We start from the raw sequence: 21,052 nt of genomic DNA, 5'->3' as shown, positions 1-21,052 counted from the left end.
GTGAAATTGTCCATTAAGCACGTCCCTGTGAATAAGCTGTTATTATTTAAAAAAAAATTAAAGAAATAAAGCAGATTATGCATTAGGATGATTGCAATACTATAAACCTTTGTCAGTGCTGCTGTTATAGAAAATGTATCAACAGCTTTATCTGACAAATAACATCAAATACAATGCTAATAGTGCATAAACCTTTTTTTCTTCTATTCTACTGCAGCAAGTTTGGTGCTTCTGCATTATGAAAGCAGTATTCAGAAAGAATAAGATCTCCTAGTTAGAGAACAAGACAGAGTTAATAATTCTTGTACCTGCTGGTTTATGGAACAACATGCCTGAGGCTCTATTCACCCACCAGTCCATGGACACACAGATGCACTTGTATACCTGTCAACATGCCTATTGTGAGCTTTAATTTAAGCAGTTTGACTGAATTTAATAAAATATTCAATAGACTCTACATGAATGACATTCAAACTAGCTTTTAATGTTTAAGGACTTCTGATTCCTATTAATTCCTATTAATTTTCTAAAACAACAGCTGTGACAATGGTGAGTGTTATAATCGTAATGCTTTTGCAACAATGTGTAGCAAATTACACAAGGATTCAACAAAGGAAATAAAGTATATATATACAGATCATGTGTATGTTTTCAGTAAGGATATTTGTGTATTTAGCTTTTTGGAAGGAGTCTTTAGTGTTATTGTTTTGACTAGGTAGAGGTAAAGCTGTAAGTTTTCTAATATGGCAATATATATGAATTTCTTAAAGTGATTGCATATACACAAATAAAAATGCTTTTTTTTTTATTATTTAATTTCCGATCTTGTCTCAGTCATGTGGATTTGTGCTAAGCACAATGATTATTAATTCATACATGTGGGTCAGCCTGAAATTCTTCTAACAAGCTCCAAACCTGGGACTGTTTAACAAATGTACACTCAAAAAAATGAAATGTGGCTGCTGTTGGTCCAAAGAATGTAACTATGTTTAAATTAAACAATGCACTTAAGTTTGTGTATTAAAATTAAAAGAGTCGTGTTGACAAAATTAAAAAATAGTAATATTTCAGTTTTACACAACTAATTTAAGTTGTGTTGCTTCTGCAGTACCGCGCTTTGTTCAGCAGGCGGAGTATTATCTGCACATGCGCAGATAAAAAGCACATTTAACGCGCACTTTTCAGCTTTGTTTTTGATCGGCGCCATTTAATAGGAGTCCATTTAAAACAAAGTTCACAGTCAAATGTTTTAAGTCAAATGTTAACCTTTAAGCTTTGGAAGCCCCAAATAAAACATATAACAATAAACATATTTGATATTATTTCAGCATGCATTTGCATACCAGATTTCAGTAGAAAAAAAAGTAATCACTGGTGAATAAACAATCAATATTTTATTTGATTCTTATTATTAGGGTAATAGTAATCTTTGCCATACTGTTTGTCTTTGTCTAGCAGGAGGAACTGCATGTACATCGGATATTAGTAGGCCATTCCTAAACAACCAAAAGCCAGACACAGATGCTCACACCTTCATAGCTGTTAGAGGTAATATTTCTAGAACACATAATAAAACTATTTTGATGTAGTATACCTATTAGAGAAGATAACATTTGGTGTTTCGAGTACAATTCTCTCATACTGACTATTGGATGTTTCACATGGAACCTCATGACAAAGAAAACTCTGAGGATTTGAGAATTAGAATTGTTGCTCTCCACAAAGTTGCAGAGGCTGTAAGAAGATTCGGTAACACCCTGAAACTGAGTTACAGTACAGAGGTTTTTTCAGGGGGTTCTACTTTAAATAGGCCTCGCAGGGTTTCATCAAAGAAGTCGAGTCCTCGCATTGTGCGTCAGGTGCAGAATTGCTGCAGCATTGCTTTAGAGGTTGCAAAAGCGGAAGCTCCGCTTGTCAGTGCTCAGACTATACGCTGCACAAACAGTTTGCTGAAGAAAACCTGTCCAAGAGCATGAATTACTGGAACCGTGTCCTGTGGTCTGATGAGACTAAGATAAATTTGTTTGGCTCAGATGGAGTCCAGCATGTGTGGCAAATCCTAGTGAGAAGTACTAAGAAATATGTGTCTTGCCCACAGTCAAGCATGGTGATGGTAGCTTTATGGGCATTGAGAGAAACATGGATTTCAACATGTACTGTGACATTTTGCTGCACCTGACACACAGTGTGAGGACTCGACTTCTTTGATGAACCCTTGCGAGGCCTATTCCAAGTAGAACCCGTCTTGAAAAACCTCTGTACTGTAACTTAATTTCAGGGTGTTATCAAATCTGCGACTTTTAATTTGGAACTGGACTAAGAGTAACTCGCGAAAAATCTGATAGTTTGCAAGAAGACGTGAGTGGCTCGAAAGTTTGGAGTAACATTTCAAAACAGAGTTTGTACTGAGAGTGCTACTTTATAGCATCATCATACTCAGCACCAGTTGTGGTTTTGCACATGCAACAATTGGAACAACTATACAACAGTATTGTGCATCTTTTCCATAGCAGATATTGGAAAATTCTCCTGATTTAGGACCATTTTTGGTTGTTTTGTACTGGTTGCTAGGATTGACAAACTTGACTTTTGTAAAAACATCACAGTGGGAAAATGTGTATGATGCTACTTAAAGTTTTAAATATACAGTAAAGCGCGAAGTAATGCTCATTTTACATTGTTCAGAATGTCCTGAATGCCTGAATGCCCTTACTGTCTACCTGAATGAAGACCATCAAACCTTATGAAGGAGTATATGGTAAGTCATTTACATTTTTTTTTTACTTATTGTATGTTTCTCTGCAACCAACCCCTTCCTCTCACCCTTGATCTGTTGGTAATTTTCTTTTTATACTTAATATTTTTAGGATGTTGAACATGATGTTGTTGCAACCTCGATGAGCAACACCACCCTGGGAATCTATCTCATCGTACATGAAGGAGCCCTTATCCTTAACCCTTATGGAGATGTTGGCATCATCATTGAAGGCGTCCAAGTATTTGAAAACCTGAACAATGTGGCAAATGCATGTTCTGTTATACTTGGTCTAATTTATGCATTAAACTTGGCTTACCCACAAGATCTGAGATACACATTTGAAGTATTTCAAAAGTTATTTATGGAACAAGATGCAAACAAGCATGTATCCTCCTAAGGCCTGAGCTTTGGTTTGGCTTGAATTTTAGATTTCTTTCAGCTATTTGGGGTTAAGAAGAACCAATAATTTTAATAACCAAATATTTTCTTTGGACATGAAGCTCTTTTTGAAAAAAATGATGTCCACTTATGTGGACACTCTGTATCTACAGAAAACAATCAAGACACCATTGTGTAACAAAGTGCAAATATCTTTTTTTTACAGTCTGAGCACTGCGCCTAAACATTTTTCATTGTTACTGTTGCATATATAACTGTTTCAACTTCTGAACATGGATATGGAAAAGCAAAATTTGTAAAAAAACAAGCTATCATATCCAAAAAAACCTTAAGAATTTGCTTATGTTTCACTTTTGCTTTTTTGTAACACTCTAAAACTTCAACTACTTCAAACTAGGAATGTCCTTTTTGTCTGTGGGAACGTTTCCTCGCACTTAACACCTTGCATCTTACACATTAGACTAGAGCTTTCCGAGAACAGCCCAAAACTTTACCTATCCCAAACTAGGAATGTCCTTTTTATCTGTGGAAACAGTTGATCATGTTTAACCGCTGTGAAGGATTGCGTAACAATTGCGTTCAGCTTGCAAGCACAAGAACACCTTGCATGTTACACAACGGACTCAAGTTTTCCCAGAACAGCCTGCCACTCTGCAGCGCGCTGCATTCTTCAGGTTGACCACCTCTGGAAGATGTGCATTAGCCCTTCTGCAGACTGAGATGTGAGGGACTGCCTTCACAGGGTGCTTTTTTCTTTGGCTCTGAATGGTCTCTTGTCTTCCTGTTCTGAGAGGTCTGTACTGTCTTCCTGTGCATTGTTATGTTTGGCCAAGAATGTCTTAGCCACTTCCATTTGGAATTCAAGAAATTGCATGATGCTCCTTCTTGGTGTGCCACGTACTGTGTGGCCTTGGCGGTACGGTAGCCAGTTGTTGGCTAAAGCAACATCTGTGAAGTGCATGAGCATCCGAAGCATCCACTTCTTGGTACGGACACTCATTCTATAGTAGCTGATCATCCTGTCTGTGAGGTCAACCCCAGCCATCTTGTTGTTGAACAATATTTGGTCATCTGATAGACACATATTGTTTCTGTTTCTTGTCCTATCACTTGCAGGTGTCTTCAGCCTGTGCATCATGAACAACAGACAGCATCAACACCGGCTTGTTGTCATCCCACTTTACAAAACAAATTTTTCCATCTTCAGTGGTAACTTGTGCTGAGGTACCTCTTCCATTCTTTTTCATTGTTTTGTCACTTAATAGCTTCTGCACTGCTTTGGGAAACCCAATTCTTCATAACTGTACCAGCCGGGTACACCTGCTTTTCCATCATTCGATTTACAGTTTTGATGGATGTAAAGAAACGATCGCAGTACACTTTTGTACCAGGATGGAGAGTTTCAGACAGACGATCAATGACCAAACCTCCCAAACCCAGTTCACCTGGTTCCTGGACCTGTGCAATCAGTGCATCTGTACCCTTATATAATTCAAAGTAGAGCATGATGCCTTCTGGTGAAGCACAAACAAAGTATTTCATGCCAACTGGATTGAGCTTTATTGGCAGATATTGTCGAAAAGGACAGGCTTCTGTAAATGGTATCATTTGCTCATCAATAGAAACGCTCTCAGGTCTTGTCTGAGACCTGCAGCCTTTAAGAATGCGGTCAATGAAAAGGTCCAGGTTCCGAAAAATAAACTCTTGTCATAAGGCAGGACATATTGTATGTTTCTCCATAAAGTAGTGCTGTTTTCTGTAGCAGTACATTTGTTTCAGTACTGATGTTCATTCCTTTCAATGTTGGTCTTGCATTGAATAACTGATGCATTGTTAGCTTTTTTTTTCAGTTTCAAGAGGGAAATATTAGAAAATAAGACTTCTGTATTATTAGTTGTTTTGTAATATTTTACTTTATATCTTTTAAAGGAAGCATGCTTATAGTTTTATTAGTATTTTTTGTAACAAGTAAAAATAAATTAGATTTTTGACAAATAAAGGCAGTTTTCATATTTTGTACAGTACACATTCTTGTTGGAAAAAAATGTAAATACCTGTAGATTCATTAAATAAACTAATCAATAAAACTGGATTATTTGTTTTGGTTAAAGGCAAAAATATGAATTTTAGAATAATTGAACTTAATTAAAACTAAATTTAAAATGTTAAGTTGATTTACCCTAATTTCCGGACTATTAAATGCACCCAAATATAAGCCGCACCCACTGAATTTTACAAAGATTTTTATTTTGAACAAAAATATGCCGCACCTGTCTATAAGCCGCAGGTGCCTACATTGAAACTAATGAACTTTACACAGGCTTTAACGAAAGACAGTGCCTGTTACACAGCTTGTATCTAAACAGTAGCCTACCAAGAAATGAAAAGTCATTGTTCACTGTCTTCCTCCTTCCTTTTACAACAATTTCTCTCGGGAGTTTTTCTTTTGGCATCTTCGTGCGTTTAAGAAGCACCATCGGTGAAGCTTTTCTCCAGATGCCGTGCAGCTCAGAACACAGGTGAAGTGCGTTTTTTCATGCCCGGTTGTTTCAGCGTGACAAATGATTCGCATTTCCCGTTGACAGTCCAAGTCAGCGGCAGGTCAAACGTCAGTGGAACTTCATCCATATTTATGATGTGGTGCGGCCCGATTCAGTGGGAGCGCAATTTAATATAAAGAGTCTCATTGGTTCACCTTAACCCGTTCAGCAATTTCATTGGGCTAATGTTATGGGGCTCAATTTTGGCTTGAAGCTTGTGACACTTACAAAACCCAGGAAAAATCTATAAATTAGCCACTTCATTGTTTAAGCCGCGGGGTTCCAAGCGTTGGAAAAAAGTAGCGGCTTATAGTCCAGAAAATACGGTAACAAAATTGCATTAACATTATGTAATTAACTTAAGTTTACTGAAATAAATATTGTTACTTAAATGCACCCTAACTAAGTTACATCGAACCTGCTGACATAAAAAAAGTACGTAGGCACCTTTCAGGGCCTTGTCAGGAAAACAGTTAAACATATGAATTAATCAAAAATCCTATGAATCATATTGGTGCTGTCCTGAGTACAATGTAATAATTAACGGTCCAAAGAAAAAATCCTTGAATACGTTCAGTTCTCCATGTTTACTATAATTATATGATGACAGAAGAAAAGCAAATGAAGCATTTAAACAAGAGCTAGAGGACAGAGCGGTGATGCATTCAAGGTGAGTCATGCAGCCAGAGGTATGAATAATGTTGCCTTTGACTGACCTGCTAAAAACATGCCTTCAGGTTTGATAGAAAATGAGCACACAATACTACATAAATTTAGAATCATTAAGATGAAAGTGTACCCTTAAAGGTTAAATGTTGAATCCTACAAAATAATACTTTATCATTAGTAAGATTTTTAGATATTTACCCCTAAATGCATCCATAAATACTATTTTAAAATGTAAACACTAATTGGGTAAATGTGTAGTACGGACATTAAATTCTTGTGCATTATTTGTTTCTTAATACTTAGGATATGTCATTATTTAATAATTCATCAAAAAATGTAAGAGTCCCTAGCTTTCTTAAAGTGTTACATGATAAAATATTATGTAATACTGTATGTACTACTGACACAGTTCAGGAGGTTATTTATTAAATCTTCTTTTAACATACCAGGAAGCTGTGAAAAGAAAAAAAAAATTTATACAAAAAATGTTCTGCAAAGGAATAAAATTTGAATTTTTTTTTAATTGGGCATCCAATATGGGACTCCACAGTTTGTACAATCACTCACAGTGAAGAATGGTCATGGGAACATCAACACTTGACATTTGGATGTTGGTTGCTCTGAGTCAAAAAATGGTCTTGATCTTTTTTATGCTTTGTTTACAAAAAAGTACTTTATTTATCTATGTTTACACAATATCACCGTCAAAGTAGTCCTGTTGCACAGCAATACAGTGCTCCCAGCATTCTTGCCATTTCTGGAAAGTGTCCTGGAAGTCTTCTTTTCGAAACACATTCTGCTATTCATGCAGGATCTCCACAATGGTGTCAAAACTGCAACCTTTGAGCATCTTCGGGAATTGGGCAAAGTCCGCAGGAGCCAAATCTGGCATGTGGGGTGGTTGACATGACAGCGCACATGGTCGGAATAGCAGATGTGGTAATGGATCTGGTCAGCACCAGTTACACAGCTCCCGATGTACACAGAAAAATGTCTTTTTGCACACTGACTTATGAAGGTTGGTGCTCCATGTGACTGTGTGTGCAGCCTTGTGCTGCCATCTGTTGGCAGGTTACAAAACTTATTTTAAAACTTTTTGATACCACCAAAAATTCTGACCTTTGTGTTCTTACTGCTTTAAAATAAGCCATTAATAGGTTTGGGATTTGCATGAGTATGTGAGAGAGCTACAAGAGAGGACGCAAGAGATTTTTTATGCTAGTTTTAGTGGATCAGTGAATATAGAATATACATTATATGATATATATTTATCAGTGGCAGGCCATGCATTTTATACATTCAGTGGTGTCCTATTACCTCTTATCACCAGTTAATCCACCTCTTAAAACAATTATTGTGACACCATGAGTAAAAACCATCAGTATTATACAGAAACACAGAAAAAGGAGCACTGTATCACAGACAGGAATCGTATGCATTACCTTGGTGCCATGTGGTACCTCATGAAGTACTTCAGTCACATTTATATTTATGTAGATAGATAATTAAATCTACATACACTGTCTACTTATTGTATAATCTATACTCACTTCATTTATAGCACCTATATACAGATATCCCATCATCAGCCTCTTTTTTTCTCTTTCTCTCTTGAATAATGGGGAAACATTAACCTTGAAATAGGTTCATAATTTAACAACACCAGGATCGCAAATTAATTTTTAAATATGAATAAAATGTGATACCAGTGTAATGGTGAACCTGTTGATGCTAAGGTTTCTTTTTTCAGATTCAGTAGGGATTAATCAAACGGTCATAGGACCCAAGCAATAGTGATGGAGAGACTCTTAATTTAATATTAACATTTGGATAAAATATAAGAAATATAATAATAACTCCACAGTCTATACAGTCTTTCAGATCACTACCTCATCTCCTTTAAAATCTGCCTCAGTCATAGCATAAGTATCTTGCCATGTTACCATGTTAAAAGTACATTCATGTCAATTAAAGCAGCGAGTTTTATTAATAATTTTCCTGAGTTATTGCCATTAATTAAATTACCTTCTGACCCCGAAGAGCTTAGAGCCTAGATAAGAAAATAGAATGATTCAAGAGAAAAAAAAAAAGGCACGCTTGCACCTTGAAATAAACCACTCAGAAATTAAAACTTAAATGCTGTCAAATTAAATTGTATGTATTTCAAATAGCATGGAAGAAGAGCCTCCTGATTCAAAGGAAAGCTCTTAGTGCTGCTAGATCAACAACCTTTCTGTTATTTAGTGTCCTCCTACTCCACATACTCTGTTTGTCTCTTTTCTCCATCCCTTGCCAGAACCTTGAAAAGACCAGTTCTGGGAGTGGATATGAATTTCTACACACTGTTCTACATTCGTCCCATGTACCTTTTAAAGCTTTTCGGTGCTCAGAATTGTGACACCAACTGTTTACGTCCTACTTGACATTAAGCACGATCATATTGGGGCTTTGAGGGGTTCATAAAATACTCTGATCTGAGAAATTCAGAAAGAGAGACAGGAAGAGAGACAGAGAGAGACAGAGAGAAACACAGAGAGATTTAAAAAGAGTGAAAGATAGAGAGATAGAAAATGCCATGCAAAAAGGGAGAAAGAGCAAGAGATCAGAGAAAAAAAGGAAAAAGAGAGTCACAGAGAGATGCTGAAATTTTTATTTCATCGCTGATATAAATTTATTGTCAAGCTTTTGTTGTGTTGTGTCTGTCACAGTCCTGTCCATTAAATATTTTGCCCAATATTTTCGAATCTAATACTGGTAGTTGGAATAAAAGTTAGAAGAAACCTTTAGAGGAACCAGACTCAAGAGGGAACCCATCCTCATCTGCGTTGCACTGAATGTCCATTTATTACAGCTAAACTGTGTTGAGATGTGCAGTGATGATGATCAAATGCAAACTGTAGACTTGAGTCAGTGTAGCAGACTGTTGGCATTAAGTACAGTCCAAATCCATCCTCAACTCTCCTGTCTTGTGCCGTAATTTAATGGATCCCCAGGCTGTTGATAAAAAACTTTTCCCAGCTGCACAGAGTGGCCTCCAATCGAAGAGAACACCATCCAGAGGCAGGCCAGGACAAAGTGGGCAGATCTGGGGAGGAGAGAGGGGCAGGAACAGTCGTCACTGGTACCTCAGGAGCATGTATAACTTGACTGAGAGAGAGAGAGAGAGAGAGAGAGAGAGAGAGAGAGAGAGAGAGAGAAGAGGGGTGACAGGGAGAAAAAATATGGATTATTAAGTATCCCTATTGTTGTATAAAAGTTAAGGAAACTGTGCAGTTTGGACTCCGGCAAGACTCACTATGGCAGCATAATTAAAAGGAAGAGCCAGAAGGTAACACAGACATGAGGGATCTCCGGGATAAGAGACGACCCACCACATCACCGTCAACAAACCTGAGTGAATGTGTGAGAGTGAGAGGACGACAGCATACATATATTACAGGTCACTGAACACATATCATATACATGATCCCTATACATGATTTCTGCTACTTTACCTAAGAATAATTTACTGATCAAAGGCTTGACTAAATAAATATATTTTCAGCCTCTACTTAAACACTGAGACTGTGTCTAAGTCCTGAACAGTAATTAGAAGGCTATTCCATAACTATGGAGCTTCATAAGAGAAAGATCTCCCTTCTGCTGTAGTCTTCATTATTTGAGGTACCAACAAATAGTCTGCACCTTTTGATCTATGTAGGCATGGGGATCATAATGGTTCAGAAGTTCACTCAGATACTGTTGTTTTTTTGTTTGTTGTTCCTTTGCACTTTTAGCAACATCTCTTCCTCCTCCTTCTCCTTCTCCTTCTCCTCCTCATCTACAACTCCCTGACAGGATGCAAATGTTTTCTGGGTAAAAATTGTGAATGTCAGAACATACAAATTACAGTACTGCTGCTAAGACCATGCTGCTAAACATAAGCACTATAATTGTTTTACTTGAAGCTTGCTGGCATTTTCCAAGAATGAAATTATAGTGTAGTATGAATGATAATTACACTGCACTGAGTTGGAACGAGGGGACTAAACAAAATTTAATTAGATCTTGCAATGATAGTCAGTTCGGCCTAATCAGAAAAAATTATCTCATTTTTTCTCAATGATTGTACTGATAGTTTGAAATGGTACAGTAAGTGTTAGTGGCATCAACAGTGGAATTAAAAATATGACCTTTGATTTAAAATAGGACCGCATCACATAAAACATTTTTAACACTAATGCACAACTCAATAGGTATATTTAGGCCTATTACCCTTAATCTGATTGCATATTTGGAAAATATTATATCTGATATAAATATTTAGTTACACGTGCATTACATATGTTCAATACAAAACGTCGGTGCAAGTTTAGAGCATCTTTTATCACTTTGACATCAAAAAGAGAAACGCAAAGGAACAAATGCACCACTGCACTTTACATGTGTACAAGGTCTTTTTGAATTCTACTGAAAAGAATGAGTTGGTATTGTTTGATTATAGATTCACTGTTTGGACAAAAGTATTTTTAAAGCCATATGTAGTTCTTCTTTAAATTGTTCTCTCAAAGTTGGAGGCACACAAATGTATAAGATGTCTTTGATTGTAGTAACATTAAATTTTACCTTCACTTCAACTAGGAGGCCCAAACCTGTTTCAGCTTGACAGTAAACCTATGCATGACACCAACTCCATGAAGATGAAGGTTTATGTAGGTTTATATAGGTTGAAGTGGAATACCTTGAGTGGCCTGCTATAGACCTCTGACTTCAACTCTAGTGAACACCTTAGAGATGAATTTGTACTCTGAAAAATGCACTTGTCTGCATCAAGAAAATTATATCAAAATAACACACAAAAAAATACGAAGAAGAAACAACTAAATGTTAAAAATGTCTGACCATTGAAGATTAAGAAAGATCAATCTGCAAAACATACCATGCATAACAAATTTTTTTACCATTAATTTTGTTTGTGAGTGCTCAGAAATTTGCACACTTTAAATTCAAATTGTGATGTAATTTTTAGTGCTGGGTTTAAATCAACATTATTAATACTGAATAGTTTTTTGGTGGCTTGCAGGTTTTGGTAAAAAAAAAAGGTAAAATGTTTTCTTTAATTACTCATTAGGAATGCAACAGAAGAAAAAACAGACAGGCCTAATTGGCTCTGGAGGTCGATTTTTTGAATAAGCGGAAAAGCTTGCATAAAATGATGCACATTAATTTCCTATAGGCCTGAAATTACTTTAAAGATACGATTAGCATCATTATTCTTCATCATGCAATCTGATTTACTTCATGTTTATTTATGAGCCGCTGCTACTAAATGGATCACTTCTTCCAAACAAAAACAGCAGGATGTATGTGGCCTGGAAGCCGAATATTATAATATAATATATAATATATAAAGCTCAATATAATGAGCTCAGTGAATTATAAAATATAATATATATAATAATGAGCTCAACCTATACTACGTACTGTAACTATAGTGTATAGGTGTTAATTGTGATTTCAAATTTTTAATTTAATTTAATTTAATTTTGTTTCATTATTTGAACATTTATTTTTGTTAATTTTTTATTTATTTTTTTTAAGTTACTGAAGGTTCATACCTGAAAGTAACACAGAATTGTATAGGATGGGTTTGAACTAGACTCAAACCTGTTTCAGCATGACAATGCCCCTGTGCACAATGCCAGCTCCATAAAGATATAATTTATATGGGTTGGATTGAAAGCTCTTGAGTGGTTTGCTAGAGCTCTGACCTCAATTCTACTGAACACATCTGGGATGATTTTGAGCACTGACTGCACTCCAGGTGTCTTCACTCCACATCAGTGAAAAATATTATTAATAATAATAAGAAGAAGAAGAAGAAGAAGAAGAAGAAAGAAAGAAAGAAAGAAAAACATATATAAATAAACATGACTATTTTCGGTTCTGTGATGTGAGATTTACAGTCTCAGACATTTCCATATATCTGGACCAAAGCATGTGCTTGCTTCAGTGTGTGAGCTATTTCCCTCTGACATTTAGTTGACATCTAACCTTTCTCTAAATTGACCTCAAATGCCATTTGGTTGCGAATGAAATGCAAAGCCAAAGTGGTTTTATGTTGCACAGCACGTGATGGGCATCTGACACAAGCAGCACAACTGTGCACTTTCTATGAAACAGCACTGTCAGGATTTTTTCCTACAGAAGCAGGCACAGCAAACATTTTCACCTCGCATTCACTTTCAAATAATTTTCATTTCAGTCAAAATGATGATGACTCAATTAGGTCTGATTTCAGTGACTGTCAGATAAGCATGCTTCAGTTCTGCAGATACAGCAGTGCCTCATATGTACTGAGAGATAAAGTTAATTCCATGCTAATTATATATCATTGCCGCTGAACTTTGAAGAACTAAAAATAAAAGAAGGTTCAGAACGAATATATGTCCTGTTTGAAAAAAAAAAAAGGTCAAAGCTAGAGCCAGTGATGAGCCTGTGCCCTGGTGCTTTGAGGACATACATCAGAAATGCTAACCATGATCAGGACAAACATCAAACATCACAGGCTTTATTGAAGTCTCTGATAAAACACAATACACACAACACAATATCATTGGTTTGTTCATCAAAGCTCAAAGCTTAAAGCTAGCAATGGAGTAAAGCCACTGAACTAAAAGAATATTTATAAATGTCAAACAAATACAAAGACTTGAATATAGTTTATTATTACTTTTATTAAAGCAGCAACTTCAGGGTATTTTATATCCCATGCTAATAAGAAAATCTTATTACAACAAAAGACAAAAGAAAGAACTTCTCCAGGTTAGTTATGTAACCATGGTTCCCAGAGGGAATGAGATGCTGCGTCAACAACGTTTTGGGAACGCTTTCGCATTGTCCACGCTATGAATCACGTGTGTAATCAGTCCATTTAAAAGCAGGGTGACGTCATGACCAGGAAACTATTAAAAGCACGTGGAGTGAAGCCGGCACTAGCTTCTGAATGGGAAGGAAGCGCTGCAGGGATGCTGGCAGTGTGGCCTGTAGACGCAGCGTCTCGTTCCCTCAGGGGAACCATGGAGACATTTCCTTTCAGGAACTTGAGCTGCGTCAACAATGCTTTGGGAACAAGTGTCCAATACCGCCAGAATGACCAGTCCCTGCCTAGTATGTAAGAACACAGCTAGGTCAAAGGACAGAGGTGCCAGGAGTGGCACTGAGGTTGAGGTTATAAAACCAGACAAAGGTCAGCGGGGTGGACCAGCCCGCAGCATTGCAGATGTTTAGAGAGTTTGGAGAAACTCCAGAGAGGCTGAGTGTGGCAGAAGCTGCCACACTCTGGACTGAGTGTGCTTTGACCCTGAAAGGAGCAGACAACCAGAGGACTCATAGGAGGATGAAAAAGCATCCACAATCCGACTGCTGAGCTTCTGCTTATTTGCAGGAAGACCTCTCCTCGGAGGGCTATAGCAGACCAACAGTTGCTCAGACTTTCTCCATAGACTTGTTCTGTGGATGTATATGTACTTTGCCTCAACCAACGACTCAAAAGGGAGGTTCAGCCTCCAATACATTGGCCAAGTCCCACGCAAGCACCTTTAGGTCGTACTGCAAAGAAAACATGTCACCAACAGGTTTCAACTCAGTGATTGAACTTCTACGGGGGCATGATATGCCAAAATAGCCCACTTTAAGGGTGGAAGGAGCCAACCCTTTGGTGAAGAAATTCCAGCACTGAACTGACCAGGCAGCTAACTGGATCCAGTTGGTGCCGATTGCACTATGCTGTAAACAGGCATCATCTAGCAGCATACAGGAGGCACGAGCGCAGACCCCCCTGGTGGTTGATATAAGAGACCACTGAGGTGTTGTCTGAACGGACCAACAAATGGTGGCCTATGAGGTCTGGAAGGAAGTGCTTTAAAGCTAGAAGCACAGGCAGCATCTCTAGGCAATTGACATGTTACAGCACGCTCCCTAACCCGTTAGGGGAAGCATCCACCATTAGCATTATGCGACGACCAGGAACTCTTAACACTGTGCCCTGAGATATAAATTTTCCTCCATCTTTCAAACCATCTGAGGCACATAGGGCTCGCTGTGTGACCTTGATTGTACAGAGCAGATTGCCCCTCCGAGAGAACCCTTGAGCCCTGAGCCACCACTAAAGGGACCTCATGTGAAGGAGGCCAAGTGAAATTACATTAGACGTTGCTGCCATTAGCCCCAGCAGTCTCTGGAACTGATTGACAGTGAGTGACTGTCCTTTTTTCACCATCATGATGGCCATAAGTATGGATGCAATGCGGGCAGGCAACAGCTGTGAACGCATAAGGGTCAAATACTACACAACGCCTAAGTAAGTGGTTTTCAGTAGTGGAGAAAGCACACTCTTTTTGGGATTCAGCCATAACCCCAATTCCTTTATGTGGGTGAGAATGACATCTCTATGCCGGACCGATAAGTGCTTCAATTGAGCTAAAGGAGGAAGGATAGATACATGGAAATAAGCATCCTTTAGATCTATTGTGACAAACTAGTCCTCAGATCTATTTGAGACACAACCTTATTCAGGGTTATCATCTTAAACCTGAGTCTCAGTAGTGAGCAGGTCAGCTGACACAGATCTAATATAGAATGCAACCCACCATTCTTTTTAAGAACTGTGAAGTACCGGCTGTAGAACCCAGACTCTCTTTTTGATGAAGAGACCACCTTGATCAGACATCCTTCCTCAGGAGAGTGTCTACTTCCTGTTCCATGACCAGAGCCTGCTCGGGTCTCACCAGGGTGGGACACACCTCGTTGAACTGGGACGGACAAGACCCAAACTAATTCGTATAGCCTATATCCAGTTTGATTATTGCACGGGTCACAACCTCTAATAGCTCCTTAACACCCAGCTCACAAAGTGCTCCTCCACACCCCCTCGTCGAAGGAAGGGAGGTGGAGTTAAATGATCTTGTCACATGAGGAACAGGCAGTCGAAAGGCGTGCTTCCGAGACTTGCAAGCAAGTGCTGGACCAGACAAATAAGGAAGGAGAAAGGGACAAGCCCATCTCCAAACTCTCTGACAGGTCCACCTGTGAGGCCCAGGAACTAACCCGCCGCTCCGCCTCAGCAAGAGCGGGGCCAGAACCACAAGAAGCAGGGGCACCTTCCTCGAAGAATTCCCACCGGGAGCGGAAAATTCACATTTCCGGAAATTTACCACTTCCCATTCAGACAAAAACTCATAGAGCACTTCATGAACAAACAAAAACTAGCGCTCGCTTGACTTTATGTGCTTTTTATAGCAGTAATGCCACGCTTTCTATTGGACTGATTATACACGTGATTCAGAGCGTGGACAATGCAGAAGCATTCCAAAAGCGTTGTTGACGCAGTTTGAGTTCCTGAAAGGTAAATGAATTCACACTACATATACAATTTTTAAACATCTTCAAGTTCCAATGAAAAAATATGTGCTTAAAAGGGAACTGCCTGTTGTCTACAAATGCTATAATTGTCAGAAAGTGTGGGTGACTGTGTGAATGAGGACCCAAATGCAGGATGCGAGCAGGTGTATAATAAAGTTCTTAAATGAAGGTCAGCAGAGAAAACACAGTTCCAAAAACAGTTCCAGTGAAAGAGCCAACTGACAGAGCAATGGGGCAAAGGCAAAACACAGTCCGAAAAAGTCCAGGATCTGAACACAGGCAAACAGGGAAATGCATGGAAGACAAGACAAAAAAAAAAACAAAAAAACTGTCCAACAGGTCAGGCACAGTAATCTAAGCAATAGAGGATGGAGCAAAAACACGAACCAAAGAGCCAGTCCAGAGTTCAAACCAGAGCAGAGGCAGTGCAGAACAGGGGTCAGGGTCACGATCAGGGTCAGGAACAGGTACAGAATCCAGAGCAGGCAGGGTGGCAAGAGTATTCTCAGGGACTTAGGAAGCCAGTGAGGTAATCTGGCCACGAGCTAAAGTCCAGAAATTCTGCATGCCTTGAGAATTGGGAAAGGTCAGATGAAAGATGAAGCGAACCTCCAGTTGTCTGTCCCTAGGACCGAGGTGGATCTGAGGCGGAGCGGCAGCCTCTGCGGAGGTCTGAGTCAGAACGGCACTTTCTGTGGAGGTCTGAGGCAGAGCGGCGCCTTCTGTGGAGGTCTGAGGCGGAGCGGCGCCCTCTGTGGAGACAACGTCATTAGCAAATCCTATGGGCCAGGCAAACACCTTGGAGAAATCCAGGGTTGGAGCAACAAAGTCAACAAGGCTTTGGCCCTCGGTCAACTCGGTCCGAGGAGCAAAGTAGTCAACACAGCTGGAGTCCTTGGAGCAAAGTAGTCAACACAGCTGGAGTCCTTGGCGGGACTCTGGAGCAGAGCGGTGCCCTCGGCAGGACTCTGGAGTGGAGCGGCGCCCTCTCTGCTATCTTCTGCAAGGTTTAGGAACGAAGCATTATCTTCGACGGTCTCTGGAGCGGAGCGACATCCTCAGCAGAGCTTGGGACAGGCTTGGGGGCATGTTTGGAGGGCAGACAGGCACAGAGGTGATCTTGGCAGTGAATGAGAATTATGAGAATGAGAATTAATACGTCAATATTATAATTGCAAAAATAGCGTCAAGGCTCAGTAATGACAGGAATAATAATAAAAAATATATTATTTATGTTTCTTCTAAGTGGGTGTCTCTTGCTTCAAAATATTTAATGGTATTAACCAGAATTACTTTTGTGCTTAACATGGTATCAGAAATCAGTTTTAAAGCTGAAGGTAATGTGCATTTGAAGAATGAAAGATATAAGGATATACAACCAGATAAATCGATCTACAGTGCCCTCCACAATTTTTGGCACCCCTGTTTAAGATGTGGTCGTGGACTTCTAAAAATTCTCCTTTTTCTTAAAACAACATAAAACCCAAATGCAAAAAAAGAGAAAAATCCAACCTTTCATTTAAGTACATAACTTTGGTGTTAAAAAAAATCATACATTTAGAAAAAAAAAAAAAATTGAAATCATTTGTCCCACAATTATTGGCACCCCTAACAATTCCTCTGAAAAATTTTTAAAAATTAATTTTTTATATATATTTTTCTGTAGTTGCTAAGGTTGGTCAGGGTATCTAGGGACTTTTAATTAGTAATTCATGATTTCCTGTTTCCCTGGGGTATAAATATGACGTGACACAGAGGCCTAATTCTCTTACCCATTTGTCAACATGGCAAAGACAAGAGAACACACCATTCAAGTAAGGCAGATGTGTGTCGACCTTCATAAGTCAGGCAATGGCTACAAGAAAATAGCCACTCGCCTTAACTTGCCGGTATCTACAGTCAGAGGAATCATTAAGAAGTTTAAAACCACTGGAACAGTGACAAACAAGGCTGGAAGAGGTCCCAAGTTTATCTTGCCACAACGCACAGTGAGGAGGATGGTAAGAGAAGTAAAAAAATTTCCCAAGCTCACCGTCACAGAATTGCATCAAAGAGTGGCATCTTGGGGTCACAGAGTCTCCAAAACAACCATCAGACGCTCTCTACATGCCAACAAGCTGTTTGGGAGGCATGCAAGGAAAAAGCCTTTTCTCACTAACACTCACAAACGTAAACGCCTGGAGTTTGCTAAGCGGTACTGGGACTTCAACTGGGATCGTGTGCTTTGGTCAGATGAGACTAAGATTGAGCTTTTTGGCAACAAACACTCTAAGTGGGTCTGGCGTAAAACAAAAGATGAGTATGCCGAAAAGCACCTCATGCCCACCGTGAAGTATGGTGGAGGATCTGTGATGCTGTGGGCCTGTTTCTCTTCCAAAGGCCCTGGGAACCTTGTTAGGGTGCATGGCATTATGAACGCTTTGAAGTACCAGGATATTTTAAATAAAAACCTGATGGCCTCTGCCAGAAAGCTGAAGATGGGTCGTCATTGGGTCTTTCAGCAGGATAATGATCCAAAACATGTGGCAAAATCTACACAAAAGTGGTTCAGCAGTCACAAACTCAAGGTCCTCCCATGGCCATCTCAGTCCCCGGACCTCAACCCAATCGAAAACCTGTGGGGCGAGCTAAAGAGAAGAGTGCATAAGAGAGGACCCAGGACACTGGATGATCTAGAAAGATTGTGCAAAGAAGAATGGTCAAAAATCCCTCTCTCTGTGTTCTCCAATCTTGTGAAATGTTATAGGAGGAGATTAAGTGCTGTCTTGTTGGCAAAAGGAGGTTGTACAAAGTAAACATCAGGGGTGCCAATAATTGTGGCACACATGATTTCAAGTTTTTTTTTTTTTTCTAAATGTGTGATTTTTTTACCACCAAAGTAATGTACTTAAATAAAAGGTTGGATTTTTCTATTTTTTTGCATTTGGGTTCTATGTTGTTTTAAAAAAAAGGAGAATTTTTTGAAGTCCACGACCACATCTTAAACAGGGGTGCCAATAATTGTGGAGGGCACTGTAAATTAGCATTTAGTAAGCATAACATTAGCTCATTTACTAGAAAACATTTACACATAGGAGTTAACACACCATTAATTCAACTCCTAGCAAACAATGCTAATTCTAAAATAACCATATGGCTTAATATAATATGTAACTAATGTACAGAATTTATTCCTTGACCCATAACAAATATTTTAACATGAACCTTTAGTCACAGGCAATATATTTAGCCATATTTGTATGTAATTATATTAATAAAAAAATAATTTGAGATATTTGGCTTCTGTCTTCACCAGTGCTGCAAAACACACAAATCCTTAATTGCAGTAATTTATCCAATCTATCAGGACAAATGCCCTCAGCACTCTGTCTAACATCATTGTAAAGGGGAATGAAGCCGATCACATCCATTAACTTTTAATCACTGAAAGGCCTTGTGTCCATAGAATTGTTGAATATTTGTTAAATCCAGTTCACTTAAATCTTTTTACCATGAACACAGACCTAACCTAACCACAATCCTAATCAATGTCTTAATCATACTTCTATTGTACATTCAATTGTCACATGTATTGCAATTCTATTTTGCTCTACTGTAAAACATTTATAGATTTTATTCTTAAATCCATATCCTTCCTTATTTCTGTATTCCATTTTATGTCACAGACCAGTCATTAAAATTATTTTCATCAACTCTTTAAAAGTAATACACTATTAACTGTAATGGTATGTTAATATTAAGTTTACTTGGTTAAGGGAGTTTCCAAACTTAGTAGTTTATTTTCCATTTAATGTTTGATGTTCAATAAAAGAAAAGCTCATTGGGACAGTGGGTGGAAAAATTAAGCTGGGAAGGAAATTACTGTTCCACATGGATAGTACAGTTAGCTTGCTAGTCTAATATGCCAGTGAAACTAGTACAAAGCCAAGCATGTAACATCTATGACAGACACCTAATTTTCACACTTTTCGCACATACATTTTTTCTCTACCAGTGGGAAAAAAAATCCCCAAAGCACTTATATATAGATAATGTTGTTTGTTGCCATAGTAACACACAGACTGACTGACAGCATATAGTAAGTGTAGTAATGATTCAAGTTTACTGAAGGATTGCTTGAAATAGAACGAACAAGCAGAGCAAGACAAACAGTAAAATGTACCAATGCTGTCAAACGAATTATGTTAGGTGACTGGAATTGACATGCTGAATAATTTCCAATAGCTTTAGCAACCTGTGGTTTGCATGAAAGAAAGGTAATTCTTGGCTATACTATACTTAGATCTGTTTGTGGCCCTCAAAATTATAACATGTAGTCTGATACATTAAACCCCCCCTCACTCATGAGGCACTGTATGAAAGAAGACAACAGAGAATAACAGAAACCAAATAAGGAGCTGAAATTGAATCAGGGTTGGACCTCATTCACACTAATTACCACACACGCTACTTTACTGATGCAAATCATTCATTTCTTCATTAGGAGACTGAATCTCACCACAGTCATCAGCCCAGACCCCTGCAGGGAAAAATGCAGCTGAATTCTGCATTGAAACCACTCTGATACTCTGACTGTCTCAGAAAAAAACTCTACCTGGTCCCTGGGCTCAAATTGGCCATTTATTGTCGTTGCCAGTGAGTGTTTGGACAGCCTGAGCCATCTTTAATTGTGGCTGTAAATCAGCTACTTGGCACTCTGCATCCCTTGAGTGTGTTTGCACATGGCAGACTTCCTGAGCAGCACGGTAAGACAATGAGGCATGGTTACTGTAGCTAGAGAAGCTTAAGCCACGAGACTCTCATCCGCTAAATCAATTGAAAAATAATTTGATAGTCAGCCAGGAACAATTGCGTTTTCCATGGCTGTCGATGTAATAGTAGAGGAAGTAATAAAGGCATTTTAGTGTTTACTTGTACAATGTAGTGTAGCATGAGGGGAAACAGCTCTATAAAACGCAACGCAATTTACAGAGAGATTTCTTATTAAAATATAGTAATATATATATATATATATATATATATATATATATATATATATATATATATATATATATATATATATATAATTATTATTATTATAATTTTTTTTTTTTTTTTATCCAAAGCAAATATCGTGTTTGATGATATAAACCACTGTAAAAAAAAAAAAAAAAACACAAATAACAACACAATCAACAAAAAAAACATTTTGAAGTCTGATAAAGAACAAAACCATGAATAGAATGTAGGGGTCTGCTACCTGTTCTGCACATGGGTTTGATCAGGGTTTGATCAGGTGTGAGAT

The sequence above is a fragment of the Silurus meridionalis genome, chromosome 9 (assembly GCF_014805685.1).
Source record: "Silurus meridionalis isolate SWU-2019-XX chromosome 9, ASM1480568v1, whole genome shotgun sequence".
Lineage (NCBI taxonomy): Eukaryota > Metazoa > Chordata > Actinopteri > Siluriformes > Siluridae > Silurus > Silurus meridionalis.
The sequence above is the reverse complement of the archived record's forward strand: the minus strand, read 5'-3'. Positions refer to the sequence as shown.